Genomic DNA, 23,904 nt, shown 5'->3' with positions numbered 1-23,904 from the left:
TCTCATGAAAAATATTCAGTGTGTTTTATTATGCTGATTGTTTAACTGTCACTGAATGCACTGCACATTAATATCCATCAAGCTCAGATTCAAAACACTGTAGATCACTGATCTAGAATAGAGAACTGGATTGCTCATGATCTCATGAAAGTGAAGCCACCATATTGGTAATCCCTAGTGTGTGTGTAAATGTTCTATTAAATAAGAAATTGTATGATTTTAATGAGAAAACAACAGATAAGTCAGCATTTTTAAATCTGAAGTATCTCTGTACATTCTTACAACTTAAACACTCATTACTTTTTAAAAAGCTACGTTCATTACAGTAGCGAACATCATGAACATGATAAACATCAGACAGACACGACCTCATCATATAACAAATGACAAAGTGCTCATTCTGAAATCTGATTTATGGTTTGTATACACGTATAGCTTTATTCGCCTTGAACAGTTATTCATTGTTTATATAATTCTGTTATAGTGTTTTTATTCTTACAGTAGCTGCTAGATGCAAATGTTTCAACAAGAATTTCGTTAACATCATTCATTGGGTGGGGGGAGTGCATGAACAGCTCTCTCTCCACCTTCAATACCACGACTTAGGTGCCCTTGAGCAAGGCATCGAACCCCCAACTGCTCCCCGGGCGCCGCAGCATAAATGGCTGCCCACTGCTCCGGGTGTGTTCATTTCGGATGGGTTAAATGCAGAGCACAAATTCTGAGTATGGGTCACCATACTTGGCTGAATGTCACTTCACTTTTTTTTCACTTTCACATTTAGCATCAGCACACTGGAGAAGACTTTAATCACCATGACTTTAAAATGTATATCTTTTGTATTCGATGTGCGTTCAAACACTAATGTGTCATCACTCAATCTCTCAGTGGCTCTTAACTACAACACAACTCGCATAGTTTTCCATTAAAAAATGTACTGGGGGCAGTCATGGCCTAATGGTTAGAGAGTTGGACTTGTAACCCAAAGGTTGCGGGTTCGATTCTCAGATCTGGCAGGAATTGTCTGTAGGGTGAGTGAATAACCAGCGCTCTCTTCCACCCTCAATACCACAACTGAGATAAGACACTTGAGCAAGATCTGAACCCCCAACTGCTCCCTGGGCACTGCTGCATATGCTGCCCAATAGTGGTGGAAATTATGATTCTTTTAAGAGATTTGTTCATTTTCAGTTCGTTCACCAAAATGATTCGTTCAGATTCGTTCACTGATTAGTTCAGTGACCATTTCATCGTAATACACAAAATATGCCAGCAGGTGGCGAAAAAGAGTGTCTTATGTGTTATGTCTTAAGTCAACGAATGTGTTCACTTGTTACAAAAACTGATCTGGCTGTATTAAAATGTGTGCATAATCGCATTCAATATATACGCCGGCAGCCATATCACCCTAGAGCCCAAGACCGGTTGCCCACTGAAGCTAAGCAGGGCTGAGCCTGGTCAGTACCTGGATGGGAGACCTCCTGAGAAAACTAGGTTGCTGCTGGAAGAGGTGCTAGTGAGGCCAGCAGGGGGTGCTCACCCTGTGGTCTGTGTGGGTCCTAGCGCCCCAGTGTAGTGATGGGGACACTATACTGTCAACAAGCACCGTCCTTCAGATGAGACGTTAAACCGAGGTCCTGACTCTCTGTGGTCATTAAAAATCCCAGGATGTCTTTCGGAAAGAGTAGAGGTGTGACCTCGGCATCCTGGCTAAATTCGCCCATTGGTCTCTGACCATCATGGCCTCCTAACAATCCCCATATATCTACTGATTGGCTTCATCACTCTGTCTCCTCTCCACCAGTAAGCTGGTGTGTGGTGGGCGTTCTGGCGCAATATGGCTGCCGTCGCATCATCCAGGTGGATGCTGCACACTGGTGGTGGATGAGGAGATACCCCCTGTCTATGTAAAGCGCTTTGAGTGTCTAGAAAAGCGCTATATAAATGTAAAGAATTATTATTATTAATTATTATTATTATAAAGTCTAAGTTGTTCAGATGAACAAAGCACAAGGTTTTCTTGCATAATTAGCATTTTAATTGTTTGGTCAGACAGTTCTTATATTATATATTTACATTCATAAATCGGGGATTAAAGGTCTAGTTATGTTCTGTATGCTAAATATGAAAACAAGTGTATGTGCACAGTACCTATAACTGCGCTTTGCATTTTGAGAGATTGACATGCTAAATTGCCAACTGACCCAGTTTACTCAAATTCATTTCGCTCTCGAACAAGATAAGCTATGTGCCAGTTCATTTCATTCACGAACGACATGTGTACCAGTTCAGTCATTTTATTCACAAACGAAATGTACTAAATCATTCAGCTCATTCACCAACGACATGGGTATCAGATCAGTCATTTCATTTGCGAACGACATGTGTACCAGTTCAGTCATTTCGTTCACGAACGATAAGACCTCTAGATCTCGTTCAGACTCGTATGAAACGCGTTCAGTGAAGGGCATATTCAGTTCCCTACATTCAACAAATCACATGCTCCGTTACATCTCCTACTCGAAGGCTATTGGCTCGAGGTTGATTGATGCTTTGACAGGATGAAACATCTCAGATACCTGGTTCACCGAGCTGCGCATGCGCTACTAATAGCGTCGCGCTCCTGTGGAGGGAGGAACTTCAGTGAATGAGAAATAGGAGTCAGTGGATTACGTGAACGAGAACAATTCGTTCACCTAAAAGATTCATGCAAAAATAATGATTCGTTCACGAAACGACACATAGCTACTGCCCAATCCCTGGTTGTCCCCTCTAAAAATATGATTTAAAAACCATGCTGTGTATTGTAAATAACAGTTTTATACTTTAACTTTTTAAGTAGTAAAACACTGCAAACTGGGCAAAAATGTGTTTTAAGTTTATAAATGTTTTTTCTCCCCTTGCCTCACAGTGCTTTGGTCCAAATGCCTTCTATCCTCTTTTACATTAGGTCAGTGTTGCCGAGTTTGTGGTTTTCCAGAGGAACTGGGCTACATTAACACCGCTTCTGTGTGTTGAAGCGACCCTAATAATGTGATATGAATGTAAATTTTACTGGAGAAACCCCACAGAAAAATGTGTATTTTACCCCCCCCCCAAGAATGAAATTTTTACTGTGGAACCCCCCTTGAAACATAATTGTGCTAGTATTGAGTAGCAATTGGGTGGGTTTTGTTGCAAAAACCCAGCAATCCTGCATCACCTACACACACACACACACACACACACACACTTGTTAATTTAAGACCTCGATTTGGCTCTTTTTTTAAAGGATAACCGTGAGTTCAGTAAACCGATGTTTGTGAGGAAAAAGCTGATCACTTTATCAACTGACAGCCTCTCCGTTAATCTTCAACATGTTTACCACTAAACATTAATTTTGGAATGAGCTATATTTGGAAATAAAAACTAAATAAATGCTGTTTTAGAAGTAAGTAATTAAGAATTGTTTGAGTTTTATTTTGTTTATTTGTATCTCCAAACAAAATTTTCCTGTTGTAAAACTGAAAGCATTCAATAATTCAGAATAATATTTAATATTAAGTATATTTTAATCGAAGATGTGGTTTTGGTAATTTTATCTCTTAAATCTCTTGATCTATTTCTAATATTTTTTTTGTGGCTAGTAGAAGTTCTGAATGGCTGTTAATTTAAGAAAATGTTGGCGAGCGAGTTATTTTAAGGTCATAACGTGAATTCACTAAATTTACGTTCCTGTGATTTCCTTTTTTTTGGCAGATGATGTTAACAGAATTCATTAGATTTGTACAAAAAAGTGTTCCTAAACCTGTTGTGAACTAAACACAGAAGCTTAAAGGTCACTGTTGAGTTTTCCACCAAAATAAGTCTGAGAACATTTGAAAGTAAAGAAATTAGGACCGCGTTGTAAGTATGGTTTAGGCTTAAGAACTGTACTTTAAAATGCAAAATATTGTAATAATCAAATTAAAATAATAATTTCACAGTGTGATTATGCAAATCTCATATTGGTGGATAAAAGTGACATGACATACAGCCAAGTATGGTGACCCTTACTCAGAATTGAGTATACTCATATAGAATATTCTGCATTTAAACCCATCAAAAGTGCACACATACACGCACAGCAGTGAACACACACACACCATGAACACACACCCGGAGCAGTGGGCATCATTTATGCTGCGGCGCCCGGGGAGCTGTTGGGGGTTCGGTGCCTTGCTCAAAGGCGCCTCAGTCGTGATATTGCCGGCACGAGACTCAAACACACAACCCTAGGGTTAGGAGTCAAACTCTCTAACCACTAGGCCACGACTTCCCCACAAAGTATGTGTCAGAAGTGGGATTAGTAGCTAAAGCAGCTATTTGTGTAATTGTATATGTTAATTAGTTCTCTCTTCTACAGGTTAAACTGCATCAGTATCACAGATGAAGGTTGTGCTGCTCTGGCATCAGCGTTTAATTCAAACCTCAGAGAGCTGGATCTGAGCAGGAATCAAATAGGAGACTCTGGAGTGACCGAAATCTCCAGTCTGCTGAGAAATTCACAGACACTACAGATACTCAGGTCTGAATTTGGTTAATCTAAACATGAATCAATGTAAAGCTCCAGCTGGTCTGTAAACTGGTGCTGTGTCACAAGGAATGGGTCCGTAATGTGAAATTGGTTTGTTGGTGTAGATATGTTTATAAAATATTGACAAACAGATTGATTTTTGAGGTGATGGGAAATGTTTATATCATAATAGTGTATTAAATGTTTTAAATGTGATTTTATTTAGTCTTTCTGAAGACTTTCAGATTGCAGTATCACTGAAGAAGGTTATAATAAAGTTGCATAACTCAGTTATAAAAAAAAAAATCTTAACTCAAAAATATTACATTATATTGACTATGACTTTTAATATGCATCAGCATTTTTTTATTTTACCCTGGATCTTCAGAAAAGCTTGTATTGGTAAAGTACTGCAGTCTCTGAGGGACTGAGTAATTTTGATTGCAACTGAAGGATATAATTGTGGGAAATTAAAATGCAAGAATTGCAGTTTACATTCACCAATATATAACTTTATCCAGATTTACTGTGAACAGAGTCCATTCAGGTCAAAATCCTGTAATGCATCTTTATTTCTTCATTCTAGAACATGTACTTGTGTGACAATCTGTATTATAATGAAGAATAACATCTTTTCTAATAGACTTTCAGACTGCAGTATCAGTGAAGAAGGTTATAAAGCTCTGTCTTCAGCTCTGAGATCAAACCCTTCACACCTGATAGAGCTGGATCTCACAGGAAATGATCCTGGAGAATCAGGAGTGAAGCTGCTCAGTGATTTACTACAGGATCCAAACTGTCAACTCAAGACTCTGAGGTGAGACCTGATGAAATAATGCTAAATAAGTTATACTCATGTGAATTATATATATATATATATATATATATATATATATATATCAATTAGACATCAGCGTACGCTGGGTTTCATCCCTGGTGATGCTCTGCCAGGCCTCTACTGCAACTGTCTTCAGTTCCTGCTTGTTCTTGGGGCATTTTCCCTTCAGTTTTGTCTTCAGCAAGTGAAATGCATGCTCAATCGGATTTAGGTCAGATGATTGACTTGGCCATTGCATAACATTCCACTGATGTCGCTGATGTCTAATTGATCTCCAGACTTCAGGCTGTAATTGACTGCAAAGGATTTGCAACCAAGTATTAAAAAATGAAAGTTTGATTTATGATTGTTAATCTGTCCCATTACTTTTGGTCCCTTAAAAAGTGGGATTTACATATACAAACTGTTGTAATTCCTACACCGTTCACCTGATTTAGATGTAAATACCCTCAAATTAAAGCTGAAAGTCTGCAGTTAAAGCACATCTTGTTCGTTTCATTTCAAATCCATTGTGGTGGTGTATAGAGCCAAAAAGATTAGAATTGTGTTGATGTCCCAATATTTATGGACCTGACTGTGTGTATATATGTGTGTGTGTGTATATATATATATATATATATATATATATATATATATATATATATTATAACTTCATATCTTATTTAGTAAGGTATAAAATTTGTTGCATCAAAAATGATCAAACATGAAAGATCAGATGCTGCTGTTGGTTTGAAAAATGTCAGCACAGTTTAGTTGTGTTAAAAGTTACAGGTTAATCAGACATTTTGGGTCACTGCTGGTGTTCAGTAGTTTGGATCGTCGATAGTTAACATTTATGATTGTGTTATTGTGGACTTTTCTCATGAAAAATATTCAGTGTGTTTTATTATGCTGATTGTTTAACTGTCACTGAATGCACTGCACATTAATATCCATCAAGCTCAGATTCACAACACTGTAGATTACTGATCTAGAATAGAGAACTGGATTGCTCATGATCTCATGAAAGTGAAGCCACCATATTGGTAATCCCTAGTGTGTGTGTAAATGTTCTATTAAATAAGAAATTGTATGATTTTAATGAGAAAACAACAGATAAGTCAGCATTTTTAAATCTGAAGTATCTCTGTACATTCTTACAACTTAAACACTCATTACTTTTTAAAAAGCTACGTTCATTACAGTAGCGAACATCATGAACATGATAAACATCAGACAGACACGACCTCATCATATAACAAATGACAAAGTGCTCATTCTGAAATCTGATTTATGGTTTGTATACACGTATAGCTTTATTCGCCTTGAACAGTTATTCATTGTTTATATAATTCTGTTATAGTGTTTTTATTCTTACAGTAGCTGCTAGATGCAAATGTTTCAACAAGAATTTCGTTAACATCATTCATTTTGAAGCAGGTAATGATTTAAATGGTGGTTAAATTATTATTAATTTAGCATACAACAGCTAATGCTAGTAAACATATGCGTGATCTTGGAGAGGCTGAAATAGATGTTGCTCAATCAGGACATTAAAAATATAAACATCAAAATTTATTCAGAGAAATAGCTGAATACAGACAGTACGGACATGAAGCTTTATTTCAAGATGGTCAATTAAGTTTTTAATTTCAGTATAGGGCGATTTTTAACAGAAGCTATTGTAGTATTAATTGTATATTCAAATCAATTTCTGATACTAATAGGTCCATATTTAATAATTCCTGAATAATTACATACATAGAAATAGGCTATAGTTTGTGTTGGCATGTATACCTGTGTCATCATTTCGCAGCAGGCACACACACCTAAACAGTTTAAATATATCCTTATCCTGCCCAGGAAAACCATAAACATTGCAGATAACATGAAGTAAATATGAATTTACATACAACATAAAAAATAATCCAGTTTGACTGATTTGCATCAAATCGGGTGATTGTAGGTCAGTGGTTTGCTTGTGACTCAATGGTGCTCTCTGCTGGTAGGGAATAGTAATACGGCTGATCAAACACTTCTGTTGGCTTCACTGCCTTTTGGCAGTTTAGAACGTGATGAGTGATCCAGTCATATATAGATCAGTGCTGTAGATCTACTACAGTAGATATTTTACAGGCCACAAACATGTGATGTGTGTAAGGAGAGGATCAATTATAACACACACACACACACACACACACACACACACACCTGTGTGAACCTGCAGTTCCTCTCATAATGAGCAGAATTACTGTTGCATCAACACATACATCAGTTAAATAAAACTATCCAGAGATGGTCTGAACCCAGATCATGTTCCTTTTAGTGGATCAGCAGTCCACCGTGTTACGTGTGTAAACATAACAGAGGTCCAGTTTTCCCTTTTGTTTGCCAGCAAGAGTCCTGTGCTTGCTTCCAGCGTCACAACAGCATTTATACCAATCTGCTCATTAGAAACCGGTGCAAGAAATTGGCACATACAGTAATAACAAAAGAGATGTAACAAAAAAACTCTTGGCCACTAGGGGGCAGCCATAATTAGTACAAGCCATTACTTAAACGAAATAAACTTCATGAACATGTAACACAGTGTCTGGTGAATTCTGCTACATAATAATAGGAAGAGCCAGCATCAAAATATCAACTAAATATATCACTATGAATGCTTAGCTGTCACAAGCTAGTTACAGTATGTCTTTGCTAACTTTCCTCATCTCCTGCTTAAAAGCCAGAAAGATCTTCAGATGCTTGAGAATCATGATCTAGTGAGCATTTGTCCCTGAGTTTCTTTGAAATAATTTACTTTTATCTTGCACATTGAATTGATTCCAGCTTCATCTTCTCTTCTGCAGGTTTTTGGGTCCTGCTGCAGATGAAGGCTGTCAGTATTTGACTGGAATTGTGGGTAAAAACCCGTTACTCCTGAGAGAGCTGGATCTGAGTGGACATGAACTGGGAGACACAGGAGTGAATCAGATCTCTGCTCTACTGCAGGATAAACACTGTACACTCAACACACTGAAGTGAGTATTTCATTGTTACAAGGACACTTTTAAATTCTTGCTGCTGGGTGTTTTTTATGCGTCTTCGTCATCATCACCAGTGTTTGCCATATGTCAGCTAAAACATGCTGGTAAATATTCAGATGAAAACTGAAGTGTTTTCTCTTTCTGCAGTCTGAAGAACAACTGTATCACAGAAGGAGGTTGTCATGTTCTGGCTGCAGCTCTAAATTCAAACCCTTCAAATCTGACAGAGCTGAATCTGAGTGAGAATAAACTAGGAAACCCAGGAATGAAGATCATCTTGACTCTGTTTGAAAATGAACAGTGTAGACTGGAAAAGCTGAAGTAAGTATTTTAAGTGTATCCCATTAATTACCCAGACTCTAGTGACCCACCACAGTTTCATAGATATGAAAATATTTTACACTTATCAGGACTGCACAATTAATCTAAATAAGCTTGATATTGTGATACAAGTTATTGTGGTCACAAAAGGCTGCATTTTGATTAAAAACACATGCTTAAGAGCGAAGTGCATTTATATGTGAGCAGCTCATGAGTTAGTTTTATTAAACCTGGTTCTTCAACCAGTAACCTCCTACATTAAGCATCAGCACACTGGAGAAGAAGCACTGTCTTTAAAATTCATATCTATTGTTTTCTGTGTGTGTTCAAACACTGGTGGCATCACTCAAAAATCTGTCAGTGGCTATTAACTACAACACAACTCACAAAGTTTCCCATTAAAAATGTACTGGGGGCAGTCATGGCCTAACGGTTAGAGAGTTGGACTTGTAACCCAAAGGTTGCAGGTTCAAGTCTAAGATCCGGCAGGAATTGTCTGTAGGGTGAGTGAGTAACCAGCGCTCTCTTCCACCCTCAATACCACGACTGAGATGAGACACCTGAACAAGATCTGAACCCCCAACTGCTCCCTGGGCACTGCTGCATATGCTGCCCAATCCCTGGTTGTCCCCTCTAAAAATATGATTAAACAGCATGATGTGTATTGTAAATAACAGTTTTATACTTTAACTTTGTAAGTAGTAAAACAATGCGAACTGGACCTGAATGTGTTTTAAGTTTATAAATGTACACACACACACACCAGTGAGAGAGAATAAAGTCCACAGTTGTGGAAATCGACTGTCAAGGCTATTTTATTCACTTAAACATCATATGAAATAATTGGCATCATCTGTATTAAAGAGAAATTAATGTATTTTCCGATTAGTTTGCTATAGGGTTGTCCCCAAACAGGTAGGGTTCAAGTGATTTTCAAAACATTTCAGCCAGTGTATATATATTGTGGATATATTATTTACCTGATATAAGATGCATGTGGTTTTGATTCAAGCACTTCATTGTAGCCTAGTACTATGGTGATATCTCTTCAGCACACAGTGCGAGCAGGTCAAACTACAATGCAGAATATTAATAACTATGACTGGACTGTCACACCCATACCATTATAATGAGAAGACCATTATAATAAAACGGTGAGAATTTTTAGAGTTTAGCTGCTGTGTTTTTGCACATTGTTGCGTGAAGAACGTGTCCACAAAGAGTTCATTAAGAGCCACGCAGACATGTTCATTTGCATCCGGGCTCTTTTTGCAGATAGCCTTTAAGTCCTAATATTAATGTTATGTTGTATAAGTAACGAAGTGTATTCTACATGAAATTATGAGTTTAATCCCATTGATTAAAAACTTGCTATCAAATGCTCAATCTACTGGTCATCTTCAGCACGCAGCTCTAAACAGAAATGCAGAACATTAGGATTTCGCTGACGTTTAGTGTTAACTATCGTTCAATCAAAACATAAAAACATTATTTACCCCATTTGTATCTGTGAGGCATCGGTTACACATTTTCCCTGTGTGTTAACATCAGTAATTATGGCTGTCGGATGCCGGAAAATATTGTAATTGGATTTTATAATTCGTTGGCTGTCCCTTTAAAATCACGCTTTATCGATTTGCTTTGAATGCACTTGCGCATTGCAAGTCCTGCTCGAGAAGAGTCAGTCAAACCCTCTCACTTAATGAACCCTGCAATCATCAGTCACAGTGGAAATTATTTAATTGTCTGAAATCCAATAAAATTCATCAGTCTGAAAGCATTCAGTTATTGGCCTGTATCAAACTTACGTGACATACTTACGTTGAATTATTTATAAGATAATTGCCGCCTATTCTAATGATGACAATAACTAATAACTATTCTAATGTGAGGTGCCATAAATACGAAAGTGGTTCCCAAAAAAGAAAAACAGCACAAGATAAAGTAGAACGTCAGAACAGCTTGTTAAAAAAAATCCCGAAACTAACATCATATTTTAACGCCATTTACAGGCTGGTTGTGATATACTAGCAGGCTGGCAGCAGTAGCTAGATATGATAGTCTATCAAAATAATTAACTCTTGATAGTGATACCCAAGTGAAAAAGTACACTTCCATAATGTACTTAAAGTTCTATTTTTTGTGCACTTTATACTCTTTAGTTTATTTACTTTATATACTAAAATTCTTCTCTAGTACTTCCTACGATAATCTTAAGAACATCTAAGTGTACTCAACTGCTATTTTGAGACACCTGGAATATGAACTAAAATTAGCTTTTAATATACTGTCTCTGTATTTAAAAAAAAAGTATATTAAAAGCACATTTTAGTTCCTATTCATGGTGTCTTTAAGTACATTATGGAAGTGTAAACTATAGATATGGATGTTTTTTATGGCATTTATTCACGTAAAATAAAAGGGTTTGTGATTAAGAAGAGTGAGTTAAATTGAAAATGATTCCATGACAAATGCATTTTAACAAGTCACTTGTTGCCACCTGGTGGGGTAACGTCTAATAGATACAAACGGCCTAACAGTTAAAGTGGTGGAACCATAACCTTTAACGATTAATTATGCAGTTTCAATGGATGAAGGCAGGGCTCAACCCTGGTCGAGTATGTAAACAGACGTTTCAATATATTGGTATTAAATGCATTTTCTGAGAATTTATATTTCACGTTTTTACTGCAAATCTTGAAATACGTTCTCTTTGGTCCATCAGTGCTTGAGTCACTGATCACTTTAGAATAAAATATCTCATAATAAAATACAAAATGGACTGGTTTATGAATGTATATGCATAGTTTTCATCAGTCGGAAATACAGATAAACGCTTTAATTTGTTGTATTTTTGATCCTGAAAGAAAACAGAACAACAAAAGAGCGAATCATACCGCCGACTGAGGTTGTGCTTCAAGTCGAACGCACCCATTTTAAATCCGCGAGAGGTGGATCTGTGCCAGAGCGCACATGTGAATGAGCTGCACAGTCATTTTCAGATGCAATTTTTTAAAAAAAACAATCCTGGATAGCCTAGATTAGACCCATATTCACAAATGTGTTAGCTATGGAATGAAATATATGATACTCCGTTTGTCAAACACATGCAAGTGGAAGTCTATTGTTGTTTATAACGATCGCGTTAGTTGAGCAGTATGCGTGACATTTTATGACACAAATTTTTGAAATAGGCTTAAATCAAACACATTTTAATTCAGATTCTGTATATATATATATATATATATATATACGGAAAACAAAAACAACGAAAAAAAAACCAGCTGGCTGATCTTTTACATCTGTTAACTAATGACTCATGCAGCCGTTCGCGTGGTTGTGATTTTTTTAAAAGTGGAACGTAGGCCTATTTTTACGTTTGCTCGTGACTGTTTTGAACCTGTGTTTAGACCCGTGTTTCCCCTGTGTCCGACCCGACCAGCTCCAGTATCCGGCACAGTTGGATATTTTTCACTCGTTTCAGCCAAATTTGCGGGTCACCCATCGTAACCGAACCCGTGCAGGACTCTAACGCACACCCTACTGCACTGGCCCGATCGGGCAAGTGACTGTTCCGTCTAGTGTCCGGAGCGTCATTCACACTAGCCTCGGGCAATCGGGCAGTCCTTATTGTCGAGCCCTGGAAGGGCCACTCAAGAGGTAAAGCCCAGGGGCCCCTTATAGTATTAATGCAGCCCTGTGTATAATAATAATGTAATAATCAAAGATGCCATTTGAAGCTACATGCAGATGTTTAAATGGACTAACTATGGATGAAACCTGCTATGATTACCCTACTTTTAAAGCATAAGTTGCATTTTTAACAATAGGTCTATATAATATTCACATAAGGGACATTGTATTAGACTTACAGTTAAAGAATGAAATACTATTTAAAACAATAACACTTTACATTACATTTAGCCTACCTATTTTATCTCACAGTTCTTCTTGTAAATCCAAGTTTATATCTCCTAAGTTCAGACTTTATAACTTGGTTTACCTAAACAACTGTGAGTTTGGTAATTCTGAGAAAGAAAAAAATCCAGGGGCCTCATGTTTAAAACTTTCTTTAGATTTCATCCTAAAAATGTACTTGCGCACAAAAGCTATATTTGGCATACACACAAAAGTTTTCAGATTCATAAAACCATGCGTATGACCATGTTTAAAGGTACAAAGGTACAACACTTTATAGGAAAATATGACATGCTTACTGAAAGTGCTATTTGTATAGTACCTCACATTGCTCAAAATCATTCACTGTCTTGGTCTTGTTTTCAAATAAATGTATCAAACTTATTGTAAAAACAAAATTCTATAAAATTCTTCTCAGAGAATCTTTTTAGAATAGAGTGGATCTCTTTTCCACGGGCCAAAGCAGTCTATAGTTTTAAACAAATAAAAGGTTTTAGGGTATTTAAATATTTTATAGTAGAATCAGAAATACGGTGACGTGGCATCACTGACAAAATATAGAAGAAAAAAAACGTGCATATCTTATCATTGGCTTCAGATTCTGTCCTTCAGTCACAATGCTATTTTCATAATGTTCTGAAAATCACTGAAGAAGTCAGCCTTTATGTTCTGATGACACATCGGTGTGTAACGTCTGTGAGATGTCTGAGTTGCAGCGCTTGTCTCTGGAGCTCCCGGAGACAAGGCCTTGATTTGGCTTTTTATAAAGGATTACAGTGGAGTTCAGTACACAGATGTTTGAGATGAAACAGCCATCTGTCAGCTAAAACAATGCTGGTAAATATTCAGATGAAAACTGAAGTGTTTTCTCTTTCTGCAGTCTGAAGAACAACTGTATCACAGAAGGAGGTAGTTGTGTTCTGGCTGCAGCTCTTAATTCAAACCCTTCAAATCTGACAGAGCTGGATCTGAGTGAGAATAAACTAGGAAACCCAGGGATGAAGATCATCTTGACTCTGTTTGAAAATGAACAGTGTAGACTGGAAAAGCTGAAGTAAGTATTTTAAGTGTATCCCATTAATTACCCAGACTCTAGTGACCCACCACAGTTTCATAGATATGAAAATATTTTACACTTATCAGGACTGCACAATTAATCTAAATAAGCTTGATATTGTGATACAAGTTATTGTGGTCACAAAAGGCTGCATTTTGATTAAAAACACATGCTTAAGAGCGAAGTGCATTTACATGTGAGCAGCTCATGAGTTAGTTTTATTAAATCTGGTTCTTCAACCAGTAACCTCCTACATTAAGCATCAGCACACTGGAGAAGAAGCACTGTCTTTAAAATTCATATCTATTGTTTTCTGTGTGTGTTCAAACACTGGTGGCATCACTCAAAAATCTGTCAGTGGCTATTAACTACAACACAACTCACAAAGTTTCCCATTAAAAAATGTACTGGGGCCTCGGCCTCGGGCAATCGGGCATTCCTTATTGTCGAGCCCTGGAAGGGCCACTCAAGAGGTAAAGCCCAGGGGCCCCTTATAGTATTAATGCAGCCCTGTGTATAATAATAATGTAATAATCAAAGATGTCATTTGAAGCTACATGCAGATGTTTAAATGGACTAACTATGGATGAAACCTGCTATGATTACCCTACTTTTAAAGCATAAGTTGCATTTTTAACAATAGGTCTATATAATATTCACATAGGGGACATTGTATTAGACTTACAGTTAAAGAATGAAATACTATTTAAACCAATAACACTTTACATTACATTTAGCCTACCTATTTTATCTCACAGTTCTTCTTGTAAATCCAAGTTTATATCTCCTAAGTTCAGACTTTATAACTTGGTTTACCTAAACAACTGTGAGTTGTTGATGACACATCGGTGTGTAACGTCTGTGAGATGTCTGAGTTGCAGCGCTTGTCTCTGGAGCTCCCGGAGACAAGGCCTTGATTTGGCTTTTTATAAAGGATTACAGTGGAGTTCAGTACACAGATGTTTGAGATGAAAGAGCTGATCACTTTATCAATTGACAGCCTCTCCATTAATCTTTAACATGTTTACCACTAAACATTCATTTTGGAATGAGCTATATTTGGAAATAAAAACTAAATAAATGCTGTTTCATAAGAAAGTAATTAAGAATTGTTTTTATTCTGTTTATTTGTATCTCCAAACAAAAAGTCGTAAAACTGAAAGCATTCAATAATTCAGAATAATATTTAATATGAAATGTGGTTTATTCTAAGATGTGGTCTTAAATCTCTTGATTTATTTCTGATATTTTTGTTGTGGCTAGTAGTTCTGAATTGCAGTTCATTTAAAAGAAATGCTGGTGAGCAAGTTATTTTTCGGTCATAACGTGAATTAGGAAGGTTCGCTAAATTGTATGCTCCTGTAATTTCCATATTTTTTGGCAGATGATGTTAACAGATTTAATCAGATTTGTACAACAAAGTGTTTATAAACCTGTTGTGAAATAAACACAAACATAAGTTCACTGTTCAGTTTTCCACTAAAATAAAAGCCTTACATTTGAATGTAAAGAAATTAGGACAGCATTGTAAGTATGGTTTAGGCTAATGCAAAATATTGTAATAGCAAATTAAAATAATAATTTCACAGTGTGATTATCATGCAAATGTCTTATTGGTGGATAAAAGTGACGTGACATACACCCTAGTATGGTGACCCATACTCAGAATCCATGTTCTGCATTTAACCCATCCAAAGTGCAGACACACACACACACACACTGTAAACATACACCCGGAGCAGTGGGCATCATTTATGCTGTGGTGCCTGGGGAGCAGTTGGGGGTTCAGTGCCTTGCTCAAAGGCTCCTCGGTCATGGCATTGCCGGCTTGAGACTCAAAGCCACAACCCTAGGGTTAGGAAACAAACTATCTAACCACTAGGCCACGACTTCCCCACAAAGTATGTGTCAGAAATGGGATTAGTAGCTAAAATTAGTAGCGAAAGCAGCTATTTGTGTAATTGTATATCTTAATTTGTTGTGTTCTCTCTCCTACAGGTTAAACTGCATCAGTATTACAGATGAAGGTTGTGCTCCTCTGGCATCAGCATTTAATTCAAACCTCAGAGAGCTGGATCTGAGCAGGAATCAAATAGGAGACTCTGGAGTGACAGAAATCTCCAGTCTGCTGAGAAATTCACAGACACTACAGATACTCAGGTCTGAATTTGATCAATCTAAACATGAATCAATGTAAAGCTCCAGCTGTTCTGTAAACTGGTGCTGTGTCACAAGGAATGGGTCAGTAATGTGACATTTTTGTGTTGGTGTAGATGCATTTATAAAATATTGACAAACAAATTGATTTTTGGAGATGATTGGAAATGTTAATATCCTAATGGTGTAATAAATGTTTTTAATGTGTTGTATTTAGTCTTTCTGAAGACTTTCAGATTGCAGCATTACTGAAGAAGGTTATAATAGTTACATAATTTAGTTATTTTAAAATCTTATAACTCAAATGTTACATTATATTGACAATATCTCTTTTTTTAATATGCATCAGCATTTTTTTATTTTATCCTGGATCTTCAGAAAAGCTTGTATTTGTAAAGTACTGAAGTCTCTGAGTGACTGAGTAATTTTGATTGCAACTGAAGGTTATAATTGTGGGAAATTAAAATGTAAGAATTGCAGATTACGTTCACCAATATATAACTACAAAAATTTCTGTAGTGCATCTTTTTATTTTCTTCATTCTAGAACATGTACTTGTATGACAATCTGTGTTATAATGAAGAATAACATCTTTATCTTTGATAGACTTTCAGACTGCAGTATCAGTGAAGAAGGTTATAAAGCTCTGTCTTCAGCTCTGAGATCAAACCCTTCACACCTGATAGAGCTGGATCTCACAGGAAATGATCCTGGAGAATCAGGAGTGAAGCAGCTCAGTGATGTACTACAGGATCCAAACTGTCAACTCAGGACACTGAGGTGAGACCTGATGAAATAATACTAAATAAGTTATACACGTGTAAATTATTTACATTATAAATATTAGTATATTATTTCTCTTAATTTAGTAAGGTATACAATTTATTGCATCAAAAATGTTCAAAATGATCAAACATGAAAGATGATATTCTGCAGCTTCTGTTGTTTTGATGATAAATGTCAGAACAGTTTAGTTGTGTTAAAAGTTACAGGTTAATCAGACATTTTGGGTCACTAGAAGTGCTGTTATTCAGTATTTCTGTGCCTCGATAGTTAACTTATGATTGTGTTATTTTGGACAATTCCCATGACAAATATTCAGTGTGAGGAATTATCCTGACTGTTTAAAAGTTACTGAATGCACTGTACATTAATTTCCATCAAGCTCAGATTCACAACACTGTAGATCACTGATCTAGAATAGAGAACTCTATGTGAAGCCGTCATATTGGTTATAGGAAATTGTATGATTTTAATGAGACATCACATAAGTCAGTGTTTTTAAATCTGAAGTATCCCTTTACATTCTTACAATGCAAACTCTCAAGGGAATTTCCCTACTTATTAAAAAGCTACGTTCATTACAGTAGAGAACATTATGAACACGATAAACATCAGACAGACACGACCTCATCATATAACAAATGACAAAGTGCTCGTTCTGAAATCTGTAAAAAGATTTATGCTTCTATGCTTTTATTCGTACTGTAGGTGCTAACTGTAAATGTTTCAACAAGAATTTCGTTAACATCATTCATTTTGAAGCAGGTAATGATTTAAATGGTGGTTAAATTATTATTAATGTAGCATACAATATTTTACATGGAAACAGTAGCTAATGCTAGTAAACATATTTGCACGATTTTGGAGAGTCTGAAATAGGTCTTCACGGGTCCAAAAATTTGTGCCAGAATCCGAAAGATATCCGTAATGTACTACACTGAACCGACCCGGACCAGTCTATTATTTCAAAAGCTGGACCCGAACCCATCTGGAAGACAAAGCCCCGACTGGACCCGATTGAAACATATTCCACCTTAAATTGCTATTGCAAGCCAATAAACCTGTTGTGAAAAATAAAACTTTTTGTCTTCCCTAATTTAAGGAGCCATAATCTCTCTTCCTTGTACCTGACTGCCTGTGATGCATTACAATCCTCCGACAAGAAAGTTATCCATGTTATTTTTCTCGTTATTCCAAGTCCAAGCTCAATCCACTCATTATTTCAGCTTCAAAAGTCCACTTGATGTCACAGTGACGGATGACAAATGCAACTGTGCACATGTACAGTATTGTTCAAAATAATAGCAGTACAATGTGACTAACCAGAATAATCAAGGTTTTTAGTATATTTTTTATTGCTACGTGGCAAACAAGTTACCAGTAGGTTCAGTAGATTGTCAGAAAACAAACAAGACCCAGCATTCATGATATGCACGCTCTTAAGGCTGTGCAATTGGGCAATTAGTTGAAAGGGGTGTGTTCAAAAAAATAGCAGTGTCTACCTTTGACTGTACAAACTCAAAACTATTTTGTACAAACATTTTTTTTTTCTGGGATTTAGCAATCCTTTGAATCACTAAACTAATATTTAGTTGTATGACCACAGTTTTTTAAAACTGCTTGACATCTGTGTGGCATGGAGTCAACCAACTTGTGGCACCTCTCAGCTGTTATTCCACTCCATGATTCTTTAACAACATTCCACAATTCATTCACATTTCTTGGTTTTGCTTCAGAAACAGCATTTTTGATATCACCCCACAAGTTCTCAATTGGATTAAGGTCTGGAGATTGGGCTGGCCACTCCATAACATTAATTTTGTTGGTTTGGAACCAAGACTTTGCCCGTTTACTAGTGTGTTTTGGGTCATTGTCTTGTTGAAACAACCATTTCAAGGGCATGTCCTCTTCAGCATAGGGCAACATGACCTCTTCAAGTATTTTAACATATGCAAACTGATCCATGATCCCTGGTATGCGATAAATAGGCCCAACACCATAGTAGGAGAAACATGCCCATATCATGATGCTTGCACCTCCATGCTTCACTGTCTTCACTGTGTACTGTGGCTTGAATTCAGAGTTTGGGGGTCGTCTCACAAACTGCCTGTGGCCCTTGGACCCAAAAAGAACAATTTTACTCTCATCAGTCCACAAAATGTTCCTCCATTTCTCTTTAGGCCAGTTGATGTGTTCTTTGGCAAATTGTAACCTCTTCTACACATGCCTTTTTTTAACAGAGGGACTTTGCGGGGGATTCTTGAAAATAGATTAGCTTCACACAGACGTCTTCTAACTGTCACAGTACTTACAGGTAACTCCAGACTGTCTTTGATCATCCTGGAGGTGATCATTGGCTGAGCCTTTGCCATTCTGGTTATTCTTCTATCCATTTTGATGGTTGTCTTCCGTTTTCTTCCACGTCTCTCTGGTTTTGCTCTCCATTTTAAGGCATTGGAGATCATTTTAGCTGAACAGCCTATCATTTTTTGCACCTCTTTATAGGTTTTCCCCTCTCTAATCAACTTTTTAATCAAAGTACGCTGTTCTTCTGAACAATGTCTTGAACGACCCATTTTCCTCAGCTTTCAAATGCATGTTCAACAAGTGTTGGCTTCATCCTTAAATAGGGGCCACCTGATTCACACCTGTTTCTTCACAAAATTGATGACCTCAGTGATTGAATGCCACACTGCTATTTTTTTGAACACATCCCTTTCAACTAATTCAACTAATTGCCCAATTGCACAGCCTTAAGAGCGTGCATATCATGAATGCTGGGTCTCATTTGTTTTCTGAGAATCTACTGAACCTACTGGTAACTTGTTTGCCATGTAGCAATAAAAAAATATACTAAAAACCTTGATTATTCTGGTTAGTCACATTGTACTGCTATTATTTTGAACAATACTGTACATTCTGACTCGAGTTAACTCACATAGTAACTTAGACTGTTTGCCCTTTTGAACTATAATAACAATCACTCGTTCAGTGCCATGGCCGCTCTGTCTATCATCTCTGTGCTTTCTGCTCTGCTTCGAGTCTGAATCTGACCACTAAAAATTTGATTAAACAGTTAATTTATATTATAAAAATGGGCAATTTGGCTGTCGAAGTCATTGTGTCCCTCACTGGTTGCCATAGAAACCTTGCTTTTTTTTGGCTCACACTTTTCTTTTCCTAATTTTACAAGTGGCAAGTTACAAAAAAACAAGCAGTGTCTGATCACAGCCGGGTGTCCCCCGAGTCTGATGATCGCACGGGCATTACACACAATGTTAAACAGACCCGGGACCCGAGGTAATAGATTCAGACCTGACCCGGCTGATCATTTAAAATATAGACCCGAACCCATTCGGGTCGATGGGTCTCGGGTGCACTATGAAGACCTCTAGTCTGAAATAGATGTTGCTCAATCAGGACATTAAAATTATAAACACCATAATTTATTCAGAGAATAACTGAATACAGACAGTACATACATGAAATTAAGCTATAATATATATATAAAATATAAATTAAGCTTTTCATTTTAGTAAAGAACAATATTAACAGAAGCTATTGTATTATTCATTGTATAGTCAAATCAATTTCTGATACTAATAGGTTCATATTTAATAATTCCTGAATAATTACGTATATAAAGAAATAGGCTATATTTTGTGTTGGATCAGTTACCTGTGTCGTCAGTGCGCAGCAGAGACACACACCTAAACGGTTTAAATATATACTTATCCTGCACAAAAAAAACCTTAAACATTGCAGATAACATTAAGTTAAAATGAATTTACATACAACATTAAAAAATAATACTGTTTGACTGATTTGCTTCAAATCGGGTGATTTTAGGTCAGCGGTTTGCTTGTGACTCAATGGTGCTCTCTGCTGGTAGGGAATAGTAAGATGACTGATCAAACACTTCTGTCGGCTTCACTGCCTTTTGGCAGTTTAGAATGTGATGAGTGATCCGGTCATGTATAGATCAGTGCTGTAGATCTACTACAGTAGATATATTACAGGCCACAAACATGTGATGTTTATAAGGAGAGGATCAATGATAACACACACACACACACACCTGTGTGAACCTGCAGTTCCTCTCATAATGAGCAGAATTACTGTTGCATCAACACAGACATCAGTTAAATAAAACTATCCAGAGATGATCTGAACCCAGATCATGTTCCTGTTTGTGGATCAGCAATCCAGTGTGTTACAGTACGTGTGTAAACATAACACAGAGGCGGAGGCAGGCAAAGGCTCGTTGAAAAAGGGGATCTTTATTAAAGGTTTACGTTGAACCAAAGAGAGAGGAAAGGTTACACCTAAAACAGCCAATTTAACCCCTGGTCCAGTTTTCCCTTTAGTTTGCCACCAAAAGTCCCGTGCTTGCTTCCAGCGTCACAACAGCATTTATACCACTCTGCTCATTAGAAACAGGTTTATGAATTTGGCACCTAATAACAAAAGAGACGAAACACAAAACGCTAGGGGCAGCCATAATTAGTACAAGCCATTACTTAAACCAAATAAAACTTGATGCAAATTTAACACAGTGTTTGGTGAATTCTGCTACATAATAATAGGAAGAGCCGGCATCAAAAGATCAATTAAATACATCACTATGAATGCTTAGATGTCACAAGCTAGTTATGTCTTTGCTAACTTTCCTCATCTCCTGCTTAAAAGCCAGAATTATCTTCAGATGCTTGAGAATCATGATCTAATGAGCTTTTGCCCGAGTTTCTTTTAAATTTACTTTTGACTTTTGTCTTTCTTAAAAAAATGTATTTTTAAATGTTCAACTGTTTAAACTTGAACTAGAGCTTTTCATTACAAACAGTGTTTGATAATCTTTAAATGTTTTGTGATGCAATGCACACTGAATTGATTCCAGCTTCATCTTCTCTTCTGCAGGTTTTTGGGTCCTGCTGCAGATGAAGGCTGTCAGTATGTGACTGGAATTGTGGGTAAAAACCCGTTACTCCTGAGAGAGCTGTATCTGAGTGGACGTAAACTAGGAGACACAGGAGTGAATCAGATCTCTGCTCTACTGCAGGATAAACACTGTACACTCAACACACTGAAGTGAGTATCTTACATCATTTCTCATGTTACATGACTAGTAATGTTACAGTCATCTATTTTAAAGCTTGGAAGATCCAGGACATTTTTAATATATCTCTGATTATATTTGTCTGAAAGAAGAAATTCATATACATCTAGAAGTCTTGAGGGTGAGTAAATCATGGGGTAAATTTAATTTTTGGGTGAACTATCCAATGCACAGGGGTTGGAGAAAATAATGTGAACACATTAGAAATAGACAGTATTTTATTAATGTGTTTACCATAATTTGCCTTTAATACAGCTTCCAACCTTGTTATAATAGATTCATACAACTTTTGAATAGACTTCAATTAAATTCTGTCTCTAACTTCTGCTGTGGCTGCTGAATGTGTTCATGTTTACTGACTACAAACTGATGATTGAAGACTAATTAAAAAAAAAGTATATGTGTGAATGTGTTTGCATCTTTCTATATTTAAATGTAATTTCATAAAGGCAGGGTCAGTCTGGTTTCCACTGTCACTTCTGTGTCTTCCTCTGGGACAACGGCCAGGGTTTTTTGGTCAACTGTGTCTCTGAGTTTAGGTTAGAGGAGGTTATGAATGAAGGAGGTGTTTCTCTGCATCTGGAGAGCATCAGTGCAGAGGATCATTTCATAAAGTTAAAGACATTAATAATAATAGCTCAGATCTCACTTTCAGACAGCAGCGAGTGTTTGAAATAACTTCTGTTTGAGATCTACAAGGCAGAAATATTTATAAGAGATAAAGACTATGCACACTAGCCATTAACATTACCATATTAAACATGGTAAGACCACTTGAAGAAATCAGACGTCAGCTTCTCATTCAGACGATCACAATAGTGTATTATTTAGTGTAGTGTATAGTAACATGTTTTATCGGTCCTAACTCGTCTATGCTCCATGTAAGTCTTTAACAAAGCATACAAACAAACGTCTGCTTTATCATGTTTTTGTGACCGCGCTGGTTCCAGTGACTTATCTCTTATTAGTTTTCTGATAACTTCTTTGTTTGTGAAATGATGGAGTTGTGTGCCGTTGTTCCAGAGAGGCGTGTAAAGGGTGTTTTAATGAAGCGCTGAGGAGTTTCTGACCCGACGGTGGAAACACAGCGTGATTCTGGGCTCGGTGCTACAGGACTGAATAATTATGAGACACTGACACGTCATCGATGTATCATAGTCCTTTACCACGACACAAACTCATCAACACAATGTAGATTATAAACCTGGAAGACAACATTATTGCAAAAATCACAGAATTAACCAGATTTGTCCAACAATTAAAATGGATGCTAACATCGTCTTCTATGAAGTGTAACACACACACCTCTGATACAATCGCAGACCAGAATCAATTTAAACACAAAAAAGTAGTCTGGGGTTTCATGACCCTTTAAAAACGAACTTCCCATCACCCTCACTGACTGTTACCTTGTTTGAAGCACTATATATATTTGTATAGTTCATCTGTCTATATTTTATACTGTATATGTTTGTGTAAGAGAGACTTGTAAAGTTAGTTGTTGTGATCTAAACATTTGAAAGTTCTGCTAATACAGCAGGTCAAATACACAACCCAAGATCCAATCATTTCAGTTAATAATACCAAAAATACACAAACATTTCTCTTTTATCCAGTGGGACAGAACTGTTTTGCTGCTGAATCAGAACATATTCATAGTGTTTATTGATGCTTCATATCATCTCTCTGTCATCAAACACCAGATTAATGAATGTGTAACACAACTGAACAGAACCGGTCCAGACTGGGCTTTATTCTGTGCAGGCATTGCTTCTTCAGTCAGACCTGTTTCAGAGAAATATTACTGTACTTCACATCTACACACACAGACAAACCTACAGTTTTATTTAGATGTGCAAAGTTGAATCTGTGTAGCAAAGCTGATCAAGTCACTGGACAGAGCAGAGCGAATGCATTTACCTTGTAGTGATGTGCAGACCAGAATCAGTTTAAACACAAATACACAGCAGTCAGGACTTTTATTTTAGACTATATGATCAGTTTTAGACAAAAGATGAAATAAGAATTATATGACAGAAATAAAAAAATATGAAAGATTTTAACACTTTTCACACAAGGTTGTTAGGTATTACAACTTCATTGTATTTCTATCAAGAATCTGAAGAAATTGTACATAAATCATGAGAAGTGAAAATAATTTGATTAAATGAA

At 36.8% G+C, this 23,904-nt stretch overlaps 1 protein-coding gene and 1 long non-coding RNA gene across 3 annotated transcripts in view; one reads left to right on the top strand and one right to left on the bottom strand.

The window, feature by feature from the left end:
* Nucleotides 1–23,904, bottom strand: part of LOC127987626 (uncharacterized) — a 459,131-nt gene that overhangs the window by 23,090 nt on the left and 412,137 nt on the right. The gene's annotated exons all lie outside the window — the stretch shown is intronic.
* Nucleotides 1–23,904, top strand: part of LOC127987560 (uncharacterized) — a 1,055,570-nt gene that overhangs the window by 779,757 nt on the left and 251,909 nt on the right. The window lies entirely within an intron of this gene.

The sequence above is a fragment of the Carassius gibelio genome, chromosome B22 (genome assembly GCF_023724105.1).
Source record: "Carassius gibelio isolate Cgi1373 ecotype wild population from Czech Republic chromosome B22, carGib1.2-hapl.c, whole genome shotgun sequence".
Lineage (NCBI taxonomy): Eukaryota > Metazoa > Chordata > Actinopteri > Cypriniformes > Cyprinidae > Carassius > Carassius gibelio.
Note: the sequence above shows the minus strand (reverse complement) of the source record. Positions and strands in the feature narration are given on the sequence as shown.